This window comes from Elgaria multicarinata, chromosome 3 (genome assembly GCF_023053635.1).
Source record: "Elgaria multicarinata webbii isolate HBS135686 ecotype San Diego chromosome 3, rElgMul1.1.pri, whole genome shotgun sequence".
NCBI classification, from domain to species: domain Eukaryota; kingdom Metazoa; phylum Chordata; class Lepidosauria; order Squamata; family Anguidae; genus Elgaria; species Elgaria multicarinata.
In genome coordinates this window covers 170,461,427-170,472,342 of record NC_086173.1, presented here as the reverse complement: position 1 = coordinate 170,472,342, position 10,916 = coordinate 170,461,427, and the positions used below count along the sequence as shown (strand labels likewise).

Genomic DNA, 10,916 nt, shown 5'->3' with positions numbered 1-10,916 from the left:
CTCTTCCTTCCCAGGGCTCTGCACTGCTCCCTTCCTGGATGTTGCAGGAGACGTTTTCTGCTTCAGGGCCAGCAAAGTTTTGCTCTTCCATCTTTGGTCCCTTCTCCCATCTCCACTCCCACCAGGACTCAAACTGGCTGCCAGTTTCTCTCTTGAGGCAAGGACTGTCCCGTAGGAATTCAAATGGAGGCACTGCATGAGTTAGATATAGCTGTGGCCAACTTCATACCCAGGACCTGTCTCCAATGGGTCTCTACAACCCCGGTCCCACAGGAACCAGGCTCCTGATTGAAAATGAGGTTCTGACTCTGTGCCAGTGGGAGAGAGAGAAGGTGTAACCAGAGCTGACTTAAGGCTATTACAAGATGGAAAATTGTGAAGGTTTATTTTAAAACCTAAGCAAGAAATCAGTGAACATTTTTTTCAACTTGTTAAACAAATGTAACATGCCACACAGGAAGCCTTAAAATATGAATGTTTCTTAAGGAGCTATATTAGAGTGACCAGATTTAAAAGAGGGCAGCTTTAACTGTTGTGATGAAGAGGGAATTTCACCAGGTTCTCCATATTATACAAATGACACCTGCTGAAATTCCCTTTTCTATGCAACTGCTAAAGATACAGGAGCCCTGTCCGCCTTTTCTCAGGGTCACCCTACTTGACCTCTCTTTTTTTAGAGCATCTATTCTTGTTTAGAGTTCTGAAGGGCACCAGGTTGGGGAACGCGGTTCTACAGCAAGGGAAGGCAGAAGGATGGAGGCTCTCATGCCGGAGGCTGCGTTACGAACTCAAAGGGGAAATGGCTGTGGATCCCACAAAAACCCCAGGAGCACATGGGGTGGCGATGCTGCAGAGGGGATAAAAGACCCCCCGCCATTGTGGAAAAGCCCCCTTCCCAGGTCCGTGTCTCTGCCAGGAGCCTCTGCGGCTCTCTAGTGCTGCCTCCACCAAAGGGTTAAAGAGGCGGAGAGGGGGCTGGGTCCTAGAGAGGCCCATGAAGAGCCCAGGCTAGGTGAGGCCCCTCCCTTCCTGCCCCACACTTCCCCCCCCCCCAGTGCAAAGGAGCCTGGGATTCTCCTCCTGCGAGCCTCGTCTGTCCGTGACGAGGACAGACATTGCAGCCTCTTTTTCCCTGCAAAGGAGCCGGTGAGTGCAGATTGCAAGGGGGTCCGGGGGCGGGGGAGGGCGGAGCAATGAGCCCCCAGGGCAGGTTTGGGGCAGGGGGTGGGTGGGAAGAGAGAGGGAGCGATCCCCAGGGGACTGACCCACTTGGGGCCCCTTCAAGACACCACCGCACCTCCTTCCCTCCCCATAACTAGGGGATCGCAGAAGGGAAGGCTGGAGAAAGGGGGGGGGGGTCTGGGAGGGACCCAAGAGGAAAGGTCCCAGGTGGGGAGGAGGAATGTCCTACTTGCGGGCTAAAAGGCTGCCCTGGTGTCCTGTTTGCATTGCATTTTTTGTTTTGTTTCCCCTCCCTGATTTAAACCTAGTGAATAAATAAAATTAACGAGTCACTTTGGTCACGAGGCCTTTGAAATAAAACCTGGGGCGCTTTTGTTGATTAAGAAGGGAGCCTGCTGTTGGTTTTAGTACGTCCCTCTTTGATGTATTAAGTGAGCCCGAAGTTCACATCCTGAGAGTGGGGAGAAATCGGTGTTACTCTGGTGCAATTTTGGGGTTCAAGTGTTGGGAGCAGAGAGGGCTTAGAAGGGAGCCCTGGGACAAATATGGAGAGAAACTCTGGTTCCTCAGCAGACCTCTTATTTCCTGGAGGGCCGAAGGTTTTCCTTCCTGGAGCCTGAGATGGACTCAGACCTGCTCTCAATGCAGGATCATGAACACCATGTACATTGATGGTGCTATATAAATAAATAAATAATAATAATAATAATAACAAGAGGCCTCCATGAGAAGAAGTTTCAATGTGTGTTTTACTCCTCACGGCTAGCGGCTCCCTGAGTCCAGAATGTTCCTTATAACCTTTTCTTTTTTACATTTAATTTTTTTATTTTTCAACAGCACATACACAAACATTACATATAGTACATACAAACAAAGGTATACATATCACAACTACAATTACACGAAAAACATTCAAGGGTGAGGTTAACGTACTTTTTTTGCCCTCTTCATATCAAAAACGTCCATTAATTCATTAATGACCATTTATATATCAATCTAATTCAGTTTTTCTTATACGTTATCTAAGTCTCATACATTGGATTCATAGATTTATGGTTCTTTCCTCTCTTTGCCCATCTGAATAATTTATTTATTTTATTTATTTATTTATTACACTTATATACCACTCCCATAGCCAGGGCTCTCTGGGCGGTTTACAGAAATTCTAAAATTGAGTTAAAAACAAGTATACAAAATTTAAAACTCTAAAACACAGAACATACACACATAAAGCATTAAAAACCGATTAAGAACTAAACATGTGGGTAATTAGGATGTGCCTGGAGCCTGAGATGGACTCAGTCCTGCTCTCAAAGCAGTGGTAAACAAGAGGCCTCCATGAGAAGAATTTGCCATGAGTGTTTTACTCCTCACGGCTAGCGGCTCCAAGTATCCAGAATGCTGCTTATATCCTGATGAGGCCGAATGTAACTTCAGCTGCCTAAAACCATGAAATTGTAGACCAGTAGTTCCCAAATTGGGCGGTACTGCCCCCTTGGGGTGGTGGGATTGCTTAGGGGGGCGTTAAGAGGCAAGGGGGTGGCAGAGGGGTGCTCAAAGGTGGTCTTTTCCGAAGAGCACCTCTCTAGAAGGTGCTTGGGACCACAATACCTGATGGAACGCCTCTCCCGACATGAACCCACCCGTACACTGCGCTCAACATCTAAGGTCCTCCTCCGAGTGCCTACTCCAAGGGAAGCTCGGAGGATGGCAACAAGAGAGAGGGCCTTTTCAGTGGTGGCCCCCCAACTGTGGAATGATCTCCCCGATGAGGCTCGCCTGGCGCCAACATTGTTATCTTTTCGGCGCCAGGTCAAGACTTTTCTCTTCTCCCAGGCATTTTTAACAGCATTTTAACAGCATTTAACAACGTTAAGTTTGTTTTTAATGGACCCCACAATTGTTGTTTTTAAATGGATACCGTTGTTTTTATACTGTTTTTATGTGTGTGTGTGTGGGGGGGTTTAAATTGTATACTTTTAATGTTTACTATTTTTAAATGTTGTAAACCGCCCAGAGAGCTTCGGCTGTGGGGCGGTATATAAATGTAATTAAATAAATAAATAATAAATAAATAAAACCCAGGGATATTTTTATGGGAGAAGGTAGTTTGGTCCCAAGCCATATAGGGGAAGAATGCACACATGTATTAATACCATTTAAGAAGAGTCCCTTTATCAGCGAATTGAAATGTTTCAAAAGCACCAAAATGCTAATCGTAGAATAGCAGAGTTGGAAGGGACCTACAAGGCCATCGAGTCCAACCCCCTGCTCAATGCAGGAATCCACCCTGGCAGGTGAAGAGACATACACTTCTTGGTGTGCCCTTCCATGCCGGCTGCAAAACACATTACTAAACGTGGTGATTTAAGACTCACGTTAAGTGACTTTAAACCAGACATTGGGAAACTGGTATCACTTCATCAAGTTTGAAACTTAATATGGCAAAGACTGAATTGCTTGTTTTTCCTCCTAAACCTTCTCCTCATCTCCCATTCTCTCTTACTGTCAATGATGTTACGCTTACTCCGGTCAAGGAAGCTCGTAGTCTTGGCTTTATATTTGATTCCTCGCTCTCCTTTATTCCTCATATTGAGGCAGTAGCTACATCCTGTCGTTTTTTCCTGTATAATATTGCCAGGATTCGATCATTTTTGTCTGTCTCTTCTGCCAAGACGCTTGTTCATGCATTGGTTATTTCTCGGTTGGACTACTGCAACCTTCTTCTCACATCAGTCGGTTGGTTTCTGTTCACCACTCTGCTGCTAAGATCATCTTCTTGGCTCGCCGCTCTGACCATGTTACTCCACTGCTGAAATCTCTGCATTGGCTTCCAATTCACTCCAGAATCCAATATAAACTTCTCCTGTTGACCTACAAAGCTTTTCACGGTCTAGCTCCTTCCTATCTTTCCTCTCTCATCTCACACTATTGCCCCGCTCGTGCCCTTCGCTCCTCTGATGTCATGTTTCTCACCTGCCCAAGGGTCTCCACTTCCCTTGCTCGGCTTCGTCCATTTTCTTCTGCTGCCCCTTACGCCTGGAACGCTCTTCCAGAACTTTTGAGAACTACAAGTTCAATCGCAGCTTTTAAAGCTCAGCTAAAAACTTTTCTTTTTCCTGAAGCTTTTAAAACTTGAATTGTTCTGACTTTTATACTGCCTGTTTGGTGCATTCTCTTACCCTCCTTATTGTTTTACTATGATTTTATTAGATTGTAAGCCTATGCGGCAGGGTCTTGCTATTTATTGTTTTACTCTGTACAGCACCATGTACATTAATGGTGCTATATAAATAAATAAATAATAATAATAATAATAAGCCCATCCATCACATAAGAATTTACAGAATAGTGAGGTACTCTACTGCCCAGAGAGCTTCGGCTATGGGGCGGTATATAAATGCAATAAATCAAATTAAACCAAACCTACCCTAGTTACTAAATGTGATATCTAATATACTTGCTAAATGACTATCAGAGTTTGAACAGATGATATCACTGGATAATGTTCACCAATTAAGTTTAATTGAATAAACAAAAAAATGTAATTGGATTTCAATTAATTGTTACTGTTTTGAATTTTATTGTTATTATCTTCCTTAGTGGGTCGTTGAAAACTGCTATTCTGAATAATGACTTTTATAGGGTAGGGTAGGGGGCACCTGGCACTGGGCATGAGTTTGTGAAACCAAGGGGGCGGTGACCTGAAAAAGTTTGGGAACCACTGTTGTAGACTATGTTATGTAGTTGAAAGCTGCTGTGGCCTTTTAGTTTCATTGTAACTTTTAGACTGTTTCCCCACACACCCTCCCTTGTCTCTTGTTAATTGTTCATACGCTCAGGGCCTTACGCTGATTTAATTCCCTCAAAGGAGGAAATTGTCAGCAAAGGAAGGAGACTGTTTCAAGTCCTGGTGGGAGCAGAGATGGAGAAGAGCGTGAAGATGGAAGAGCAAAGCTTTGCAGGCCCTGAAGCAGAAAACGACTCCTGCAACATCCAGGAAGGGAGCAGTGCAGAGCCCTGGGAAGGAAGAGTGCAGCAGGACCAGCCTGGGAGCAACACCTGCTCAGATGCGGAGCGCCAGGGCTTCAGGGGGTTCTGCTACCAGGAGGCTGAAGGGCCCCGAGAGGTTTGCAGCCGACTCCACCACCTTTGCCGCCAGTGGCTGAAGCCAGAAAGGAAGACAAAAGCTCAGATGCTGGACCTGGTGGTTCTGGAGCAGTTCCTGGCCGTCCTGCCCCAGGAGATAGAGAGCTGGGTCAGAGAATGTGGAGCAGAGACCAGTTCCCAGGCGGTGGCCCTGGCAGAAGGCTTCCTCCTGAGCCAGGCAGAGGACCAAGAGCAGGTGAGAGCATTTCATCCTGAGAACTAAAAGGAACTGTGTTCTTAATACTTCCCTCAATTTCTTTTTGCATGTCCGCTAAGGGAGGGATGCCCCAATTTCCAATGGTTCAACCTCCAAGTATAGTTATTCTTCATGTGTAGAGCAGGCCCTATTTAAATTTACAGTGCATCATTAAAATATGCAATTCCATACCAGAGGATGTAGTGACCGCCACCAATTGGGGGTTAAACAAAATCCTGGAGGAAAAGCCTGTGAATGGCTACTAGTCCTGATGGCTATATCCTACCTCCAGGTGATGGACCACTCTGGGGAGAGAATGCTGGACTAGATGGACCCTTGTTCTAATCCAGAATGGCTCTTCTTAGTTTCTCATAACCACAGGAGAAGTGAATGGGTTTGTGACGTTCTGGGGAAGGAGGGAATCCTTCTTCAACTGGTGTCAGAGTCCTTCCAACAGGACAGAAATAGTATTTGTAGACACCAAGCTCCCGTGTTTACAGTGGGAAATGCTGGATATCTGGGTTGAACTCTTCTCCCCCTGACAAAGACACAAGTTCCTATGCTCTGTGGCTTGGATGGTAGATCAACTTTAGAATGAGACCTAAAAGCCAAACCGATTGGGAAATGATGCCCACGGCCTTGACCTGATCCATTTCTTTCCTTCTCTATTCCCTCTTCTCTGTCTGTGATCCTTCCTCCAGTTCCAAGTCCAGGGGATGTTGGCGAAAGCACCCACAGATTTCCCTGAGGCAGAGAAGGCTCTACCAGGCACCGCACAAAGGCCGCTGGACTGGTGGATCTTGCAGGAGGGTGACGGAGGACCCTCCTCACTGGGTAACGATTAGTGGGACGTATTTCCTCATGGTCTTCCTTCCTCAATTACACCTGAGGTGCATGAGCTGCTTTAACGTTCTCCTTGAGCCTGATTTTGCAGGGGGAGAGAGACCCTTTTTCATTAGATACTCAAAAAGGAAATGTTAATTAGTATTGTGGTTTGAGTGTGTAAGACCCACTCTGGCCCGCTTGCCAGAGTGGGTCTTACACACTCAACAACTAAGGTCCTCCTCCAGGTGCCTACTCAGAGGGAAGATCGGAGGACGAAAACAAGGGAGAGGCCTTCTCTGTGGCGGCCCCCCCAATGAAGTTCATTTGGCATTAACATTGTTATCTTTTCGGCGCCAGATCAAGCAAGACGTAATCAGCAGGATTTAATTAGTTTGGGTCTTTTTTTAGGTTCATAGTAGTTTTAAATGTATGTGTATATTGTATGTCTTTGCAGATTTTAATATTTGTATATAGTTTTTAAGTGTTTTTATCTTAAGTTAACTGCCCAGAAAGCTTCGGTTAGGGGATGGTAAACAAATGCAATAAATAAATAAACAAACAGATTCCATTACAACAATGAAAATGGGAATAGTTAAGAACGTTAACTTACCTTCTCACCTTCCCACCTTCTTTGTTTTCCTCACAGGGAACAGAAAAAACTGCAGAGAAAGTGAACTGATCCTGGGGGATCCTTCTAGGCCTCCTTCGCTTGGTGGTGGAGTGGAAGCGGTTTCTGCGCAGCCTGGGCAGGTAGGGGAGTCCTGGGGTCCTCCGTCCCCTGCACATCTCTTTGGTCCTGGAAGAACCTGCCTCTTTAGCCTTTGCTCTTCTCCCAAATGGCTGCTAGGAAGGCCTTGAATGTCCCTCATGAAGCTCTGGCATTCAGAAGGAGGACCTCACCATCCTTGTCATCAGGGATTGCTACATAATGCTCAAAGAGACAGTAATTTCTTCTTCTGCTTTCAGGGTCTGGTGACTTTTGAGGAGGTGGCCGTGCATTTCTCTGATGAGGAGTGGGCTCTGCTGGATCCAGGCCAAAGGACTGTGTACACGGAGGTCATGGAGGAGAATCGTGAGATCCTGGACTCTCTGGGTAAGGAATGGGATTCCTCTGGGTAAGGCTCCCTCTTTGACTTCTTGACAGATCTTGGAAGATGGAATTTCAGCTCTTCTTTCTTTGCGTCAATGCATAATACAAATGTCATTGAGGACAACAGTGCCTGGGCCTTATTCCTGGGATACTCTAGTTCAGATTAAGCTCACCGGGTGATGTACATGAACCCTTAAAAGTACAATCAAAACACTCACAATCCTCTCCAACTGTTACATGTTGGTCTTCTTACTGCCACTATGGAATTTGGATATTGGGTTAACTCTGAAAATAGCAGGATGTCCCTCGAGTTGGGGCTTCCCATCTCTAAGAAGTGCCCAAGACCTCTGCTATTGGCATCTGATCTGCAATTGCCTTATTAATACGAATTCAGAGCAAGGTTCAAAAGCAGCGAATATGTGCCAGTGGCAGAATGATTCTTCTTGTTCCAAACAGGAACCTTCCACCTTCATTCCACCCCAGCTGCCTTCCCTTGTGCAGAACTTACAGGATCCAAACCTCTGCATGTTACCCTTGTGTTGAAGGGACTCCACTGGCTGCCTGTTTGCTACTCTGCCAAATTTAAGGTTGTTGCTAGTATCTTAAGAACTTGGGAGCTGGTTAGTTGAGAATCTGCCTTCTCCCCTAAAGACCCATTCTGTTCTTGGTGTCCTTTGGTGAGGTGGTACCACATGCCTTTGAGGTCTGCTTCATAATTGTTTAGCATGATAGTGTCCACAGTCTGGTCACAGAATAATAGAATAGTTGAATTGGAAGGGGCCTACAAGGCCATCAGGTCCACCCCCTGCTATATGCAGGAATCCACGTCAAAGCTTCCCTGACAGATGGCTGTCCAGCTGCCTCTTGAATGCCCCTAGTGTGGGAGAGCCCACAACCTCCACTCTGGGATGATCGAGAAGAGATCCTGGCCCTCCTCTGTGTGACAACCTTTCAAGTATTTGAAGAATGTTGTCATGTCTGCCTTCACACTTCTCAAGGCTCAACATGCCCAGTTCTTTCAGTCTCTCCTCATAGGGCTTTGTTTCCAGTCCCCTGATCATCCTCGTTGCCCTACCCAGAGCCTAACCAGTGCTGAATAGAGGAGAACAAGTTCTTCACACAAATTGGAAGCTATACTTCTATTAATACATCCCAGAATAGTATTTGCTTTTTTTGCAGCGTCATCACACTGTTGGCTCAAATTCAGCTTGTGATCTGCAGCAATTCCAAGATCCTTCTTGCTTGTAGTATTGCTGAGCCAAGTATCCCCCATCTTGTAACTATCCATTTGGTTTCTTTTTCCTAGCTGTAGAAATGGGCATTTATCCCATTTATGTTAAGGATGAAGAGTACAAACAGCATTCCACCATGTTAAAAGCCGTTATTGGGGGGTGGGTCATTCTAGCATCCTGAAATGGAAGATGTTTCACCAATCTTTCTGAAATGGAGACCTGCCAGAAAGAAATGCTGGTTTTACATACCCTGCGCGTTTCAAGAAGATTGGTGCAATATTGAGGGCAGGATGGCAATTCATAGGATTAAAGTAGGAAAAACCTTGGTGACTCAAAATGAACTCTTAGTACTTCCGGGTAGCAACTATTTTTTGGTGCACTAAAAGCTCTGAATTGGGACCCTTACCCTTCAAACCAGTGGTCCTCCTGTCCTTCTAATTGGTGGAATGGCTTTTCTTTTTTCAAAATTCCCTTCCCTTGATTTTTTATCAATTTCTTTAAATTTCAACGTTTCCCTATGTGGAACTTGATAAGTCAGCGCATGCACCTCAGATTCCCAGGAGGGTGAGGGGAGAAGAAGGGAGAGCGAGGCCCATGCCCAGCTGCAAGGGACCAGGTAAGGGGGGGGGGCTTGCCAGGTAAGGGGACAGGTGGGAGGGGTGTCTTACCTGATCGGTCGCAGCCAGTCCCAGGCTTGAATCGAGCCCCCTGGTCAACACCAGGGTGTTAGGCCCTCTGAAGAGTTTCTGGGGATGGACTCAGGAGGAGGAGGAAGCGGAACCTTTGCAGACAGAGGCTAGTGTCACGGCTGCTGACCTGGTGCCAGCTGGGAGTGGGGCCAACTCAGAGAATGAAGGGGAAGCAGAGCCAAGTACCAGCGTGCCGGTGATTAAACCAGCAAGGGAGTTTGGCCAATTCAGAAGACACAGAGGGAGAAGCAACAAACTTACCTGCACAGTTGTTTAGGCAGCATAGGGCGGAAAAGGAAGGTTGAACTTCGGACTTGCTCCTATCCCTGGACTTCTGGACTGTTTCTTGGACTCTCTCTACCTCTTGTAAGCCTTTGACTTTTGGAACGGAACTGGACTCTGCCTCATGTTTAAACATCTTGTACTCTGACATTAAAGAGTTAACTGTGTTATTTCATAGCACCGATAAAGACAAACTCCACTGTTTGTTTGCTGAGTTTGTGGCCAAATTCTTGGGGTTTGTCTGGGCACGCTGCCCACATCTGTATCTCCATCTAATTAGCTGGTCTATTGGCAGTTTTCATGTCATGTACTCATTTCAAACTGCTATGATGTGTTGGTTTTTCAAGATGCACACACACACACACACACATACACACCTACCTCCATCACAGTTCACACACTCCAGGGTATGCCTAGCCAATAACTGTAATATAACAATAAAAATACTAATAATCAAAACAAGAGGAAGAATTAGAACAAAGACGCTGTCTGTCTTTATTACCAGGAAGGGGAAAGTGGATGTGCCCAGTGGGACAGTGTGGACTGTGCCCCCAGTCCTTTGGCTGGTCCTCTCTAGGTACTTGCCTTTGAGAAGCAACATGACACATGAACTCGTGCAACTCATGGGCTTCTTTCCACTGTTCCCCTTTGGAGGATTCTGTTGATCTTCCAGGGCAGTGGGCACGGCCACATGCTGTACAGCACATCATCCATTTCAACCACATCTATTCAGTTGTTCACCAAGATTATGGTGGGTACCTTGCAGTGCTGTGTTGCCTATCTGTTACTTTACTGCATATATTATTTAAGGTTGTGTGTGTGAGTTTGCTGGGGCTACTTCTTCACCAATCCACTACAAGCTGGAAAAAGTCTGAGCCAAAGACAAAGATATAAAAGTTGCTAAGTATTCTGTTTTGCTTATCCCCCCACCTCCAACATTGGGATTGGAGAATGATTTGCATAGATCATTTATCATGATTGGGAGATGAACCTGTCAATCAACGTTAAAAAAAAAAGGTTCCCCACTCCCGCTTTACCAATACTATAAAAATTAAAAGCAAGCAAACTGCAAGATGAGAAATTCTGAAAATTGACACAAATGACCCCCAATCATCACTCTCAAAGCAAAGTAAGTTTCAGAGATGTAGCTTTAAAGTCAAATTTATAGGCGTTCTTTTCCCCAATGCAATCCTATGTGAAAAAAGTTCCAAAATAGCGGGCAGAGCCCTGTGATTAAGTGCATTACTCCTCAAATGGGTGATCCGCTTCAC

The 10,916-nt window shown here is 45.7% G+C and overlaps 1 pseudogene; it reads left to right on the top strand.

The window, feature by feature from the left end:
- Positions 1-1,091: 1,091 nt before the first annotated feature.
- The window catches only part of LOC134396487 (zinc finger protein 850-like), a 637,841-nt pseudogene continuing 628,016 nt past the window's right edge, over positions 1,092-10,916 (top strand).